The following is a 12,113-nucleotide window of genomic DNA, read 5'->3' on the forward strand; positions in this document are numbered from 1 at the left end:
TTGAGTTTCTGTAGTTAAAATTCTTTTCTGGAAAAGCAAATATTCCACTAAGAAACAAAGCCTGCTTCAGTCTTCTGTTTTTCTTTAGCTTAACAGAATTTGCAGTTCACTCAAAAGGGCCTCACTCTGTAAATAGAACCACCCATTGTGTCTCCTACCATAACAAGTACAATCATTGTGGGTTAGTTTGTTGACAGAAGTAAACACTATGAATGGTTACATATGGAAGAGGAGTCCTAGTAGCAAGTCTTTCAAAAGTTGATGCCCATCACCAACTAGTTTATAAAATTAGTTAACAAGCATGTGAAGAAACAGCGGCAGCCATTTTTTTATATAAAAGGGTCCATTTCCATGTAGATGGGTGGATCATTTTTCAGTGCAATAAAAGCACATGATAATTTGTGTGTTAAGTGTATAATTCCATTATCCCTTTACCACTCTAGTTAAATCAGGAAGCACAGAATTGCAATAAGTTTCTCTGTTAGAGTAGTTCACCTGTAAAAGTCTCCTCACCTTAAGCACAGCCTTTCTACAAAATGTATTCCCTCTTTGCCAATTCAAGCAAGCATTTTACTATTAGCATTGTTTACATTTCTTAAAAGCTACAGTTGAGCAGTCATTCTGGAGAAAAAAGTATTTCTTCTAACATGAGATAAGGGTTTTAGCAATGAACCTGAAAACCACGTTTTATAATTAAGGCTGGCTTTCAAAAGGCAAGGAAGTTATTGGACAACATTGTCTATTATTGTTAAGTGTAGAACTCTAAAATATATTTCAATTTAGGATGTAGTGAAATCGATATTGTGAAGTTTACAGTAAAAACTATTTTCACTGCTTTTTCTAAATTAATGTGAAAAAAACCCAACATCCAGGCCATTCCATTAATGCTACAAAATGTTTTTTTCCAAGATATTTTGGAGTGTTTTAACCTAATTTAAGTGGAGCTAAAGCCTCACACCATCAAATGTGAGGACAGGCCTGGTCTGAGCAGAGGCAGATGACAAAGTAAGCATAGGAGACTATGAAGATGGGCAGTTAGGTGAAGTAAGCAGCCTAATTAAAATATATGAAGTCTTTATTAAGCAGATAAACTACCAAAATTCTTACGTTCTACACGAAGAAAAGTATAGCTAGCACAACCTAGTACCCTGTTTTAAATTCTGATTTCACTCTCAAAAATATTGGATTCAGAATTTATTTCCCTGAATTGAGTTAAAGAAGCTGGTCTTGCATCTTGGAGAGGTGTATATGGAACCTCCCTCCTGGCTCTAAAAAGTCTCATGTTTTCTTCACATGGTGAGGGATTTATGCAAGGAGGTATTAAGAACAAAGATAAGAGTACAGTATTTGAACGTTGCAAATAGATAGGGGGTAAACCAAAAGAATCATTCAGTAACTTGCTTACTGGATGAAAAGAATGGATTTCTAGAACATTTATGCTTCATCAGGCTAAGGAAGCTGCATGAGACACTAACCAGTGTGCCTTCTGCAAGACAAAAGAAATCCTAATCTCAACATTGGTAGTGTAATGAGGGTGGGGTGATGAAGGCAGCCACTATGAGCATCAACTTGATGGAGAGCAGAAAAAAGGTCAGCTGCTTGCAGCTGCACAAATCACACCAGCAGCATGATCACAGCCACAAATTCCCAGTGCCCCCATGTGTCCCACTGCCCTTGGTCACCTGGCCACTGTTCACTATAATCCATCAGAATTCCATGCCCAGTCAAATAAATAGATGACTTCTGAGCATTACCATCATATTAAAATGTTCAACAATTAAGAGCAACCAAGATGTCCTGAACAGACTCTACAGAAAAAAGTTTGTTTATCACTGTTAGAGTTTAAAAAAAAAAAAGACAACAATGTACTCTGTAGACTCAGTTCTGAAAAAAAAAGCATAAAACAGATGTCATGGTATTTAGCATTTACTATGTCAACTCACTAAAACAAAGAGAAAAATTGATGCACCTCACTCTTAAATTCAAAAGGAATATATGAATAAAAACTAAAACACAGTCCTGTATTCCAATTGCTATATAAGCAAGATTTTACATCTCAGACAGAAAGAAAAGAGTCTGGTATGAAAAAATCTGTCAATACATATTCACTACAGTTAGCCCATCAGAGTGCTGATGAATCTTAATTTTTTTGAACTAACAATTAAGTTTTTAAAAATAATTAATTATTTCTCAGTTTTCGTGTACTGAGAGAGTACCACCTTTTCTAGATCTCTTGTTGACTGCAATCATTTTTACTGGTAATTGCAGTAACACAGTGTGAAATATGAGCAATAAAGACATGCACAAATGTATGTGAGGGTTCACTTTGCTGACTTTCTGCCATGTAACTAGGAGTTGTTCCTTGGTGTGGCAAATATTTAAATTTAAAAACAAAGGATAGATTTTTCTAGTTATGAAACCCCCGTACAATTCTTTAAAATGTAAATTCAAGTTCAGTATGGATTGTTTCCCCATGATTTACTGCCTCAGTTAAGAAACATGGAAACTATGCGCCTGTTGAACATCATACCAACATTCTAATGCATCTACTTTAATTCCCCCCTCTCACACACAGTTCAACGCGAACTAAAATTATGCCCTGAAAATCATATAATAAATATACATGATATAATTAATTCAAGTCATATTTCACCATGAATACACAGTATGCTTTATTTCCAACTGATCAGCCACATATAAACAAAAAAAGATTGAAATAAGTCTTAATGTCAAGGATCCTGAAATACATGGTATTGAGCCAAAAATATATCACCATTACTGTTTTACTTTACTATTCAATAAGCAATAAAAACCATATCAAAATATCTTAACTGCCATATCAATTATTAATTCTTTATTTAACAAGTCTTTTAAGGGATAAGGAAAAAAAATTAAAAAGGTAATTCTGGTTCATTAAAAAAAAAATTAACCTAAGAACAAAACTGTTCTAAATCCTGCAAGTTAAATCTTGGAATAGCCTACTATTCCAAGACTCAGAATGATAGAATCTTACTGGGGGTCTGGCATTATTGTATTCAACTACTATATTTTCTTACATACAATATGCCCCTGAATAACATACACACTTTGTTTTTGAAAGGCAGAATAAAGAAAAAAAGATCTTTTCTTTATAGTATTATCCTAGGGAAACACAGGCAGCTTCAGAGGGGTGGGGGGAGGTAAAACATTGTGGCTGCTCTGTTAACCCCCTAGTTGTAAGATACCACAGGTGCTGCTGGCTGACCCAAACTGCCTGACCCTTCTTTGCTTCTCATGCTGAGTTGGGTGGTCAGCTGAAGGCCCAATTTTAGCCAGGTCAACTGAGATCCTAGTCCTGGGCAACAGCACCTGCTAAGTCAGCTGAGGGCCCATCCAGTTGATTCAGCAGGAACCTCTGTCCTAAAACCTGGAGTTCAGCTCTGCTTTAGAAATACAACACAGCTGAATCCCAGGTGCTGGGGCAAAGGTTCTTGCTGAGTCAGTGGGAGTTTCTGCAGCATGAGCCTCACAGGAGAAAGAGAAAAGTAACGCTGCACATGGACAGCACATAGAGGGTGGAGGGCTGCTATTGTCCACAGCCAACATTTCTAAAGCCCCACATGCTCATTGCACTGTCACCTGTACAACGACATGCAGCATTACTTTCTCCTTCCCCTAAAAGAGGCTTATTCTGCAGAAAGTGCTATTACCTTAATTTCCTCACTGAAAATAGACCCCTCGCCCCAATTTCCAATTGCTGATTTTTGGAAAAACAGTGAGTGCTGTATGAGAGAAAATATAGTAGGTCTTACTAAATATTGTATCACTTATTTTCATGACCTGTAATTTTGCATTAAAAATCTAACAAAACATTTTCAGTAGCCTTTTTCCAAAGGATCCATGAGTAAGCCATCAGTTATCAGACTTATATCCGATTTTCTTTTACATCACAAGAAAAGGATTTGAATTAGCTGTGCAAGAAAAAGAACCTGAAGGTATCACAAAATCATTCTATAAGCTCTGGAATTTGAAATTTATTTTCTAACTTCTGTAGGAAGCCATCAGACTTCAGATCCATATTCAGGTCACAATGTAGCAGGTTCCACAGCATAAGTCACAGCACTATATGAACTACATTACATGGTAAATTAAATTTTGATTTAATTTTAAAAAGTTAGCAACTTTCTGGTGCTCAACTTCCTTAATATTTCTCACTTACATTGTTCTCCAAGACTAAATAGGTAGCAATGCTTTTACATAGACATTCTGGATGGATGCTACTCCCTTTGTAAAGTGCTTTCAGTTAAATCAAAAGTGGATTCTTGAATGTTGAGATGCAGTTAAAATGTGAAACTTGGAGTCCAAATCAAGCTTTTTTTTTTTTGTAGATAATTAATACTGAGGATTATTAAAACAGAGATTCACAGTTTGATTTAGCCAATCAAATTTCATGACTTTAATAAAAACAAAATTGTCTCACCTATGCAAACGCATACTTTTAAGTTTAGCAATGAATCACTTAACCTTTGCATTTTCAAATACATAAGAACCTGAAATTTATTTCCTTCGCTGGAGCATAACACCATAATTAAAAGCAAACTACAGAACATGCAAGCATGAGAAAAAGGTTCTGAATTTATTTCTTCAGAGCATTATTAAGAAGCAACAAACTGAATAATACTGGTTGGGGATGTGGGGGGGGTGGGGGAAATCACTCTAAAATTAAGATATTTTGCAAACTAAGAATATTAATTGAGTTACTAGAGACAACTGATCAACAAAGATTGGAAAATGTATATTACATCATAAACTGAAAAGCACTCTCTTCCCCTACCCCCATTATCCATAACTTGGCGAGCAAAACATTTAGTAAATATTTACCTCGTCTCCGCCCATAACTCCTTGCTGCATGTAAACACAGAAGAAAATTGTTGGTATTGTGGTCAGAACTATGATTAGATTTAGCTCCAAAAGGAAAGATAATGTCACTTTTCTGTCTTTCCAACCCTCCTACCATCCCTTCCCCTCCGGGAAAAAAGTAAGGGAAGGGAAGAGGTAAGAACTCATTAACAAACCTCCTGATGAATGAAGTTCAGAAAATGCAAATGCTAGGGGGGAAAAAAAATCTTAAAGAAAGAAAAATGTAAAAGCACACTTGCTGTGTGAGTGTATTCTATATATCAAAGAACCAAAAAACACAGATCTCTCATTTAAAATGATAATGTTACACCTATCCTTTATAAATATTAAAAGAGATGGTACACAATGTTGTAGTAATACTAATTAAAATAAGTCATTTGGTACAAAACATTTTTAAATAGTTCACATAGAAATCTATTATTTATAGACAGTAATCAAAATTATCTGAATTCAAATACTTGGCATTCTTAAATATACTGAAAACAAGTTGCCTAAACTGGTTCATATTGCCTTGAACGATTGTGGCATACAATTCAAAACTTCAATGAGAATTGCCCTTGATGAGTAAACCCCCAAAATAGTAAAAGAATAGATTCTGATAAGTGTACATTGCAAAAAAGTCAACCACATATGCTATATGATAAAACTAAAATGACTATATACATCAAATTAGCATTCCAAGGTTATAAACTAGTGGAGAATAATCTGAAACATGGTATTTTGAAGACACCCAGAGATCTCAACCCAACAAGAGTATTTGTGGCATTACAAATTTGACAATATGGTGAGGGCCAAGATTCACAAATCAGGCAATGGAAAGAAAGGTCAATCTAGAGTAAGAGCCCAAAAACTAAGTTTGTTAGATGACTGATTGGACACTTCTGCTTCCTGTGGGGGGCAGAACTTACCTATGAAAAAGGGAGAAAAGGAAAAAAGTTAACTTCATTTACCATTTGTAGCTGCACAGTTGTGGGGATCTGCAGACCTGAAACACTAATTTTCCTCCTTACACGGTTGGTAAAAAGATGCTAGAAAGATGACCTGACACTAAGCTGGGTCTCATATTGGCTGGAACAATTCTTTTTTTTTCTTAAAAAAAAAAAAGAAGTCAGTTGGCACCAAGTGGGAAAGGAAATTTCCACTCATGCCATTATTGTTAGTCTGAGAAACAGGATCCTCAAATCAAGGGCATCATCCTCTTGAAGAGGAGCTGCTGCATTTTTCCATGAAAGAATATTATTTTTCAGATGATAGAAAGAGAATTGTTGGCTTTTTCTCTTTACCTCTCTAAAGGAACGTAAAAACAAAAATAGCTGAAATACCAACGTAAAAATTACACTGTGGGATCCAAATAACTTATTTAAAAGATACATGAAAGGAACACTGAAGAGAAGAAAGCAAACAACCAGCATAATGTGAAATGCAACATGCTAATATTTAGGTGCACCACAGAGATTATCTATTGTAAAATTAATGTATTTTTAATATTGAACTTACTTTTAACAGGAAAGAGAAAAAAGGTCATATGCTTAGTGTTATTATCCAGAGCATGGGCATGCTCTGTTTCCATGGTTAAACAACATGGTAACAAACACAACTATACAAAGTTATCTCAAAGGTACAGAATCACCTGTTCCTATTTCATAGACGTTAGGGCTGGAAGGGACCTCAAAGATCATCAAGTCCAACCTCCTGCCCCATGGGCGGGAAGTCAGCTAGGGTCAAAAGACCCCAGGAAGATAAGCATCCAAGCGTTTCTTGAATAAGTCCAGAGTAGGTGCCTGTACCACATCTGGAGGGAATCTATTCCAGGTCTTGGGGGCCTGGACAGTAAAGAAATGTTTTCTTATGTCCAGCCTAAAACAGTCTTGTAGCAGTTTATGATCATTGGTCCTTGTTTTTCCTGGGGGCGCTCTGGTGAACAGACATTCTTCCAGATCCTGATGAACACCCCGTGTGTACTTATAGGCAGGCACCAGGTCCCTGCTGAGCCTGTGCTTTTCCAGACTGAAGAGTCCCATGGCTCTCAGCCTCTCTTCATAAGGTCTATTCTCTTGCCCTCTGATCATGTGCATGGCTCTCATTACTGCTGCATAACTGCACTAGTAGCGTATTATGGGTCCCAATTTTTGTACTGTAGATGCACTCTTAAATAATTCAGATCTTTCTAGTAATTTTAAAGGATGAATCAACATTGTCAAGTAATGGCAAAAACACAGTACCAAACAGCTTACTGACTTTTTCCTCCTCAAACTCATTCATAATATTCTTAAGCAGTTTTCCTTCAACTTTACTCCAAAATCTAATGCTTTGACTGAACTTCAAAATTTTTCATGAACCACACTGCATGTGTAGAAATTAAGTTATTATGAAACTCTATGTAGACTACTGCGTTTATACAGCAAATAGCTCAAAGGGTCCTGGGCCCACAACTAGGATGATGATAGTCAGAGGTTAACCATGCCGACTTACCAATAATTATGAAAAGTGATTGTAACTTATATTTCATTTTTAATTATCACTTCAGAATTATAAGCTATTGTACAAAAGGTTTTTTTCTGATTTCCTCATTATTTTATTGTTTAAACAATACCTTCCACAAACAAGGAAGAATAATATGGAACTATGTCTAAACAAATCAAAAACATGCCCCTTTCAAATGCAATATTTGAAATAGTGTTAGCTGTATTAACTATACCTTTGGAAATTAAAGGCCCACTACCCTAGAATTAACATGATTGTAAACAAACAAAGAAACCCACTCATGCTGGTCAAGACTAAGCGAGACAGGCAACACCAAAATATTATTCACTTACTACCTGGGAAAAAGGATCTTATTTACCATTAAAAATATGAAATTAAATTTAGGAATCTATATGTTGCAGTTCATCTCTCTCTGAAAGAACTTTAAAAATTGTGATTAACCTAGTAACTACCCTGTTTATCTGAATCAAAGATGAGCCTCCCATCCATTAAGCATGCAGAAAAAAGCTTCTAGTCTTAGATTTGAGTACGAGTCAGCGTCAGGCAGCTGCAGCAGCTCCGACTCCAGCCCTGACCTAGGGTTAGGGTCAGAGCCACAGCCACAGCCACAGCCACTATTGTGTCGGTGTTCCCGCCCCCCCCCCCCCCTGCAGCCTCTGCTGCGCATCCTAGGGCTCTTGTTGCCACCACTTACCCTCTGGCTCCAATCCCAGCTCCAGCCTGGAGCACATGGCTGGTTTGGCCCTTAAGCCAGCCACAGAGCAGTAGTTGCAATGGTTGCAACTCTAGCCAAAACCAGGATTGGAGCTGCCTCCACCACCGCTACTGCTGCAAGGCCAGGCTAGGGCTGGAGAAGCCACCTAATTGCCTTCTGTGATGAGATGACTGGCTATGTGGATGTGGGGAGAACAATGGATGTGATATGCCTTGACTTTAACAAGGCTTTTGATACAGTCTCCCACAATACTGTTGCAAGCAATCTAAGAAAGTACAGGTTGGATGAATGGACTATAAGGTGGATAGAAAACTGGCTAGATCATTGGGCTCAGAGGGCAATGGCTCAATGTCTATAAGGCAGTCATGTCAAAAAGACTGCCCCAAAGGCTTGGGGATGGTTTTGTTCAATATCTTCACCAATGGCCTGGAAGATGAGATAGAGTGAACCCTCACTAAGTTTGCAGATGACACCAGCTGAGGTGAGTAGTAGATACACTGAAGGGTAGGACTAGGATTCAGAGCAACCTCGACAAATTGGAGTACTGGACCAAAAATAAATAAATAATCTCATGAGGTTCAATAAGCACAAAGTCCTGCACTTAGGACAGAACAATCCCATGTACCAGTACAGGTTGGGGACCAATTGGCTAAGCAGCAGCTCTGCAGAAAAGGACCTAGTGGTAACAGTGGACAATAAGTTGAATATGAGCCAACAGTGTGCACTTGTTGCAAATAGGGATAACGGCATAATGGGCTGCATTAATAGGAGTATTATCAGCAGATCAAGGGAAGTGATTATTCCCCTCTAGATGTGGCCTCACCAGTGCTGAATAGAGTCCTGTATCCAGTTTTGGGCCCCCCACTACAGAAAGGATGTGGACAAATTGGATACCGTTCAGCAGAGGGCAATGAAAATTGTCAGGTGGACAGGGCACACAACTTGTGAGGGGTGGCTGAGGGAACTGGGTTTACTTAGTCTGCAGAAAAGAGAAGACCAAAGTGGGATTTAATAGCAGCCTTCAACTACCTGAAGGGTGGTTCCAAAGAGGATAGAGCTAGACTGTTCTCAGTGGTAGGAGATAATAGAACAAGGATCAATGGTCTCAAGCTACAGCAAGGGAAGTTTAGGTTAGAATTTAGAAAGAACTCTCACTAGTAGGATAGTAAAGCATTGGAACAGGTTACCCAGAGAGGTGGTAGAATCTCCATCCTTGCAAGTTTTTAAAACCCAGGTAGACAAAACTTGGGTGGGATGATATAGGTGGGGACAGTCCTGCTTGGAGCAGGGGGTAAATGACTGCCTGAGGTCCCTTCCAACCCTAATTTTCTATAATTCTACGTTCTCCAAGTCCCAGGCTCGAGCAGAGCCAGAGTCAGTGGATAAGCAGCAGGGCAGGCACCAGAGGTCCAAGACGCAGGAAGCAAGGAGTAAGCTACTCAGCTCACCTCCCACCTGTCCCCCTGCCACTGCTTACCCAGTTACAGTGGTGGGAAGGGGACTAATTTAAAGATGACACCCCAAGTAATTAGGAACTAAAGATGGAAAATGATAACAAATCTATAGTTTTTCCATGTATAGAATCTAATTATGAGAGGGGCGGGGGGTCATTTCAATTCAGAGTTGTCTGGGATTCTGATAAACACTATGGGTGCATACACACATGTGTTTTAATGTAGCCTATTCTACCACACATTAAAGCATCAAGTCAAAAACAGTGCTAATACAATAATACACAGTAGAATAGGCTAGTGCACATTAAGCATCACTAAAAAGGCATGCACTTTTGCTAGTGCATGTTAGGGCAGCTTAATGTTAATTTATGTAGTACCTTTAGAGGTACTAAAAACTTAATGCTTCATCTTAATTATATTATTGGAGCAGTAGCAAAAGTGCATTAATTCACATGTGAACACACCATATATATTTTCAACTGATCTGTAAGGATGACAAACAAAACATATATAGAGCAGTTCTTAGAATTTAAATGTAAAAAATACATAACTGTAGCTTAATTATAATTATGGAGGATGAACTGTATGACAACAACAAAACAAGGTTATGCCTATGCAAATGACAGCTACCATAAAATTAAAATAGATCCCAGAATCAAATTTGTCAAGATGCAAGACATTTCCACATAAACCAATCTAAAGTAAACCTTGCTTAACAAAAGTCAGTGAAGGAAATAATTTTGAAAAATATTACCTTCTAGCATTCAAATTCAGATTTGCTGAGCAAAATTAGAGGCAGCAGTGAATATAAAAAGTAATTCATGCAAATATCACAGAAAGTGGATTATGATATTAAGGAACTCATGGGTTACTAATATAAACAATGAAAATGAAGCCATAAAAGGCACACAGCAGGAGGATGCTTATCTGGTTGGGACAGCTGACTAAGGCAGGAAATTGGTCAAAACAGCACTGAAATGCCATAATAATGTGAACATGATTAAAAGCAACCCTGAAGGGACTATTACTTAATTTGGAAATCCCAAATTAATAAAGTCAGAACACAGTTGATTTAAATAGAAAAGCCATATATACTTTTCACATTTAAATGGTGACAAAACCAATTTCCCCATTGTACAGTATATAGTTGTGAAACAAATTGATCATGAAGTAAATTATCTGAATATCCCTTTGGACAATTCTAGTTAATATTGATAATCAAATTACAGAGTTCAAAAAAAAAAAAAAAAAGCTCTAATGCCTTTATACAGAGGAATTTAGGAGCATCAAAATGAAGCAATTCAAAATGTACAGCTATAATCACTGCAAGGTACAATGCAAGACAAGAATTTGCCTCAAATTGCACATTCAGTTACTATGAGGTATTGTTCACATCTCAAATTTAAGTAAAGTTAGTGGCTCACCGTGGCAGAATTTAGTAGTACTCTCATATTTTAACAAAATGTGCACCACAGCAAACTATACAGAACAGAGGTTTAGACAAACTTTGTTCAATACCTAGTTTCTACTACTGAAAAGGTATTGAAAAAAATGAACAGGTTTTAAAAGTTATTTTGGTGTGAAGGCAGCAGAGAACCAAGCAATAAGAAAATTAAAATACTGACTCATTGTAAATCAGCAAGATCAGACTTCACTTTTCTGACTGCTTTTTACTCCTTAAAATTAAAAAGGCACTAGAATGAAAGTACTAAGACATTTAAGCCACGAGAGAATAGCAGCCCCTCCCTGAAACTGATATGGAGCTTATTCTGTAGTAGTCCATTTCCTGAATAACTTTAACATTCAAATCAAAGATGAGTGGCACTCTAATAGGGATAATCCAAAACATTATCAGAGGTATCATTCAGAACACTACACTTTAGTAGCATCAATTTTAATGAAAAAACTGTAGATTAATCAAACAATTTAAAAAAAGCATCCTCCTTGGTATAAACAAAACAGAAGTGAAGCTGAAATAATATTGGCAAGTAGTCCTGTGGACCTGCTGAGCTTGCACTTAGTATTAGCATCATTTTCCTATTCAGAGTCAAGTGTCTGAACATTTTGGAGTTTTAGTTGCATTATAAAATGTGCATGTGCATAAACACACACACACACGGTAAGAAAACATAGCTATTTTGAGAAGTGATTGCAATACTAGTAATTATACTAGCACAGACCTTTTCCAGTCAAATTTCCAGTCAAACTGCAAGGATGACTTACAGTTGCAAAACCATAACCAGACACTCATATTCAAGTTACACAATTCCATTGACTTTTGAGTATGTACAATTTACATGATAACATTGTGGCTATTTCTCATCTGTCCAGTAGGCAAATCTTTTCACTTTGGGAACAAGTTGGAATTCACAGGTCTATGTAAGCAGTTTAAAGCAATTATTCAGATCTCTTTAAAAACAGTTACTCCATATTAATGTGCCCACCATAAAATAGGACCAATTCATCTTCTGATTCCATTCTCAAGCCTTCCTACATTTAAAAAAAAACAAGCAAAGTACAATCAAACAAGAAGCTGGTTTCAATGAAAACACTGTAGGGAA

The 12,113-nt window shown here is 37.1% G+C and overlaps 1 protein-coding gene across 1 annotated transcript in view; it reads right to left on the reverse strand.

The window, feature by feature from the left end:
• The window catches only part of CPEB3 (cytoplasmic polyadenylation element binding protein 3), a 172,267-nt gene that overhangs the window by 57,315 nt on the left and 102,839 nt on the right, over window positions 1-12,113 (reverse strand). The gene's annotated exons all lie outside the window — the stretch shown is intronic.

Source organism: Alligator sinensis, unplaced genomic scaffold (genome assembly GCF_000455745.1).
Source record: "Alligator sinensis unplaced genomic scaffold, ASM45574v1 scaffold472_2, whole genome shotgun sequence".
In the NCBI taxonomy this organism is placed as follows: domain Eukaryota; kingdom Metazoa; phylum Chordata; order Crocodylia; family Alligatoridae; genus Alligator; species Alligator sinensis.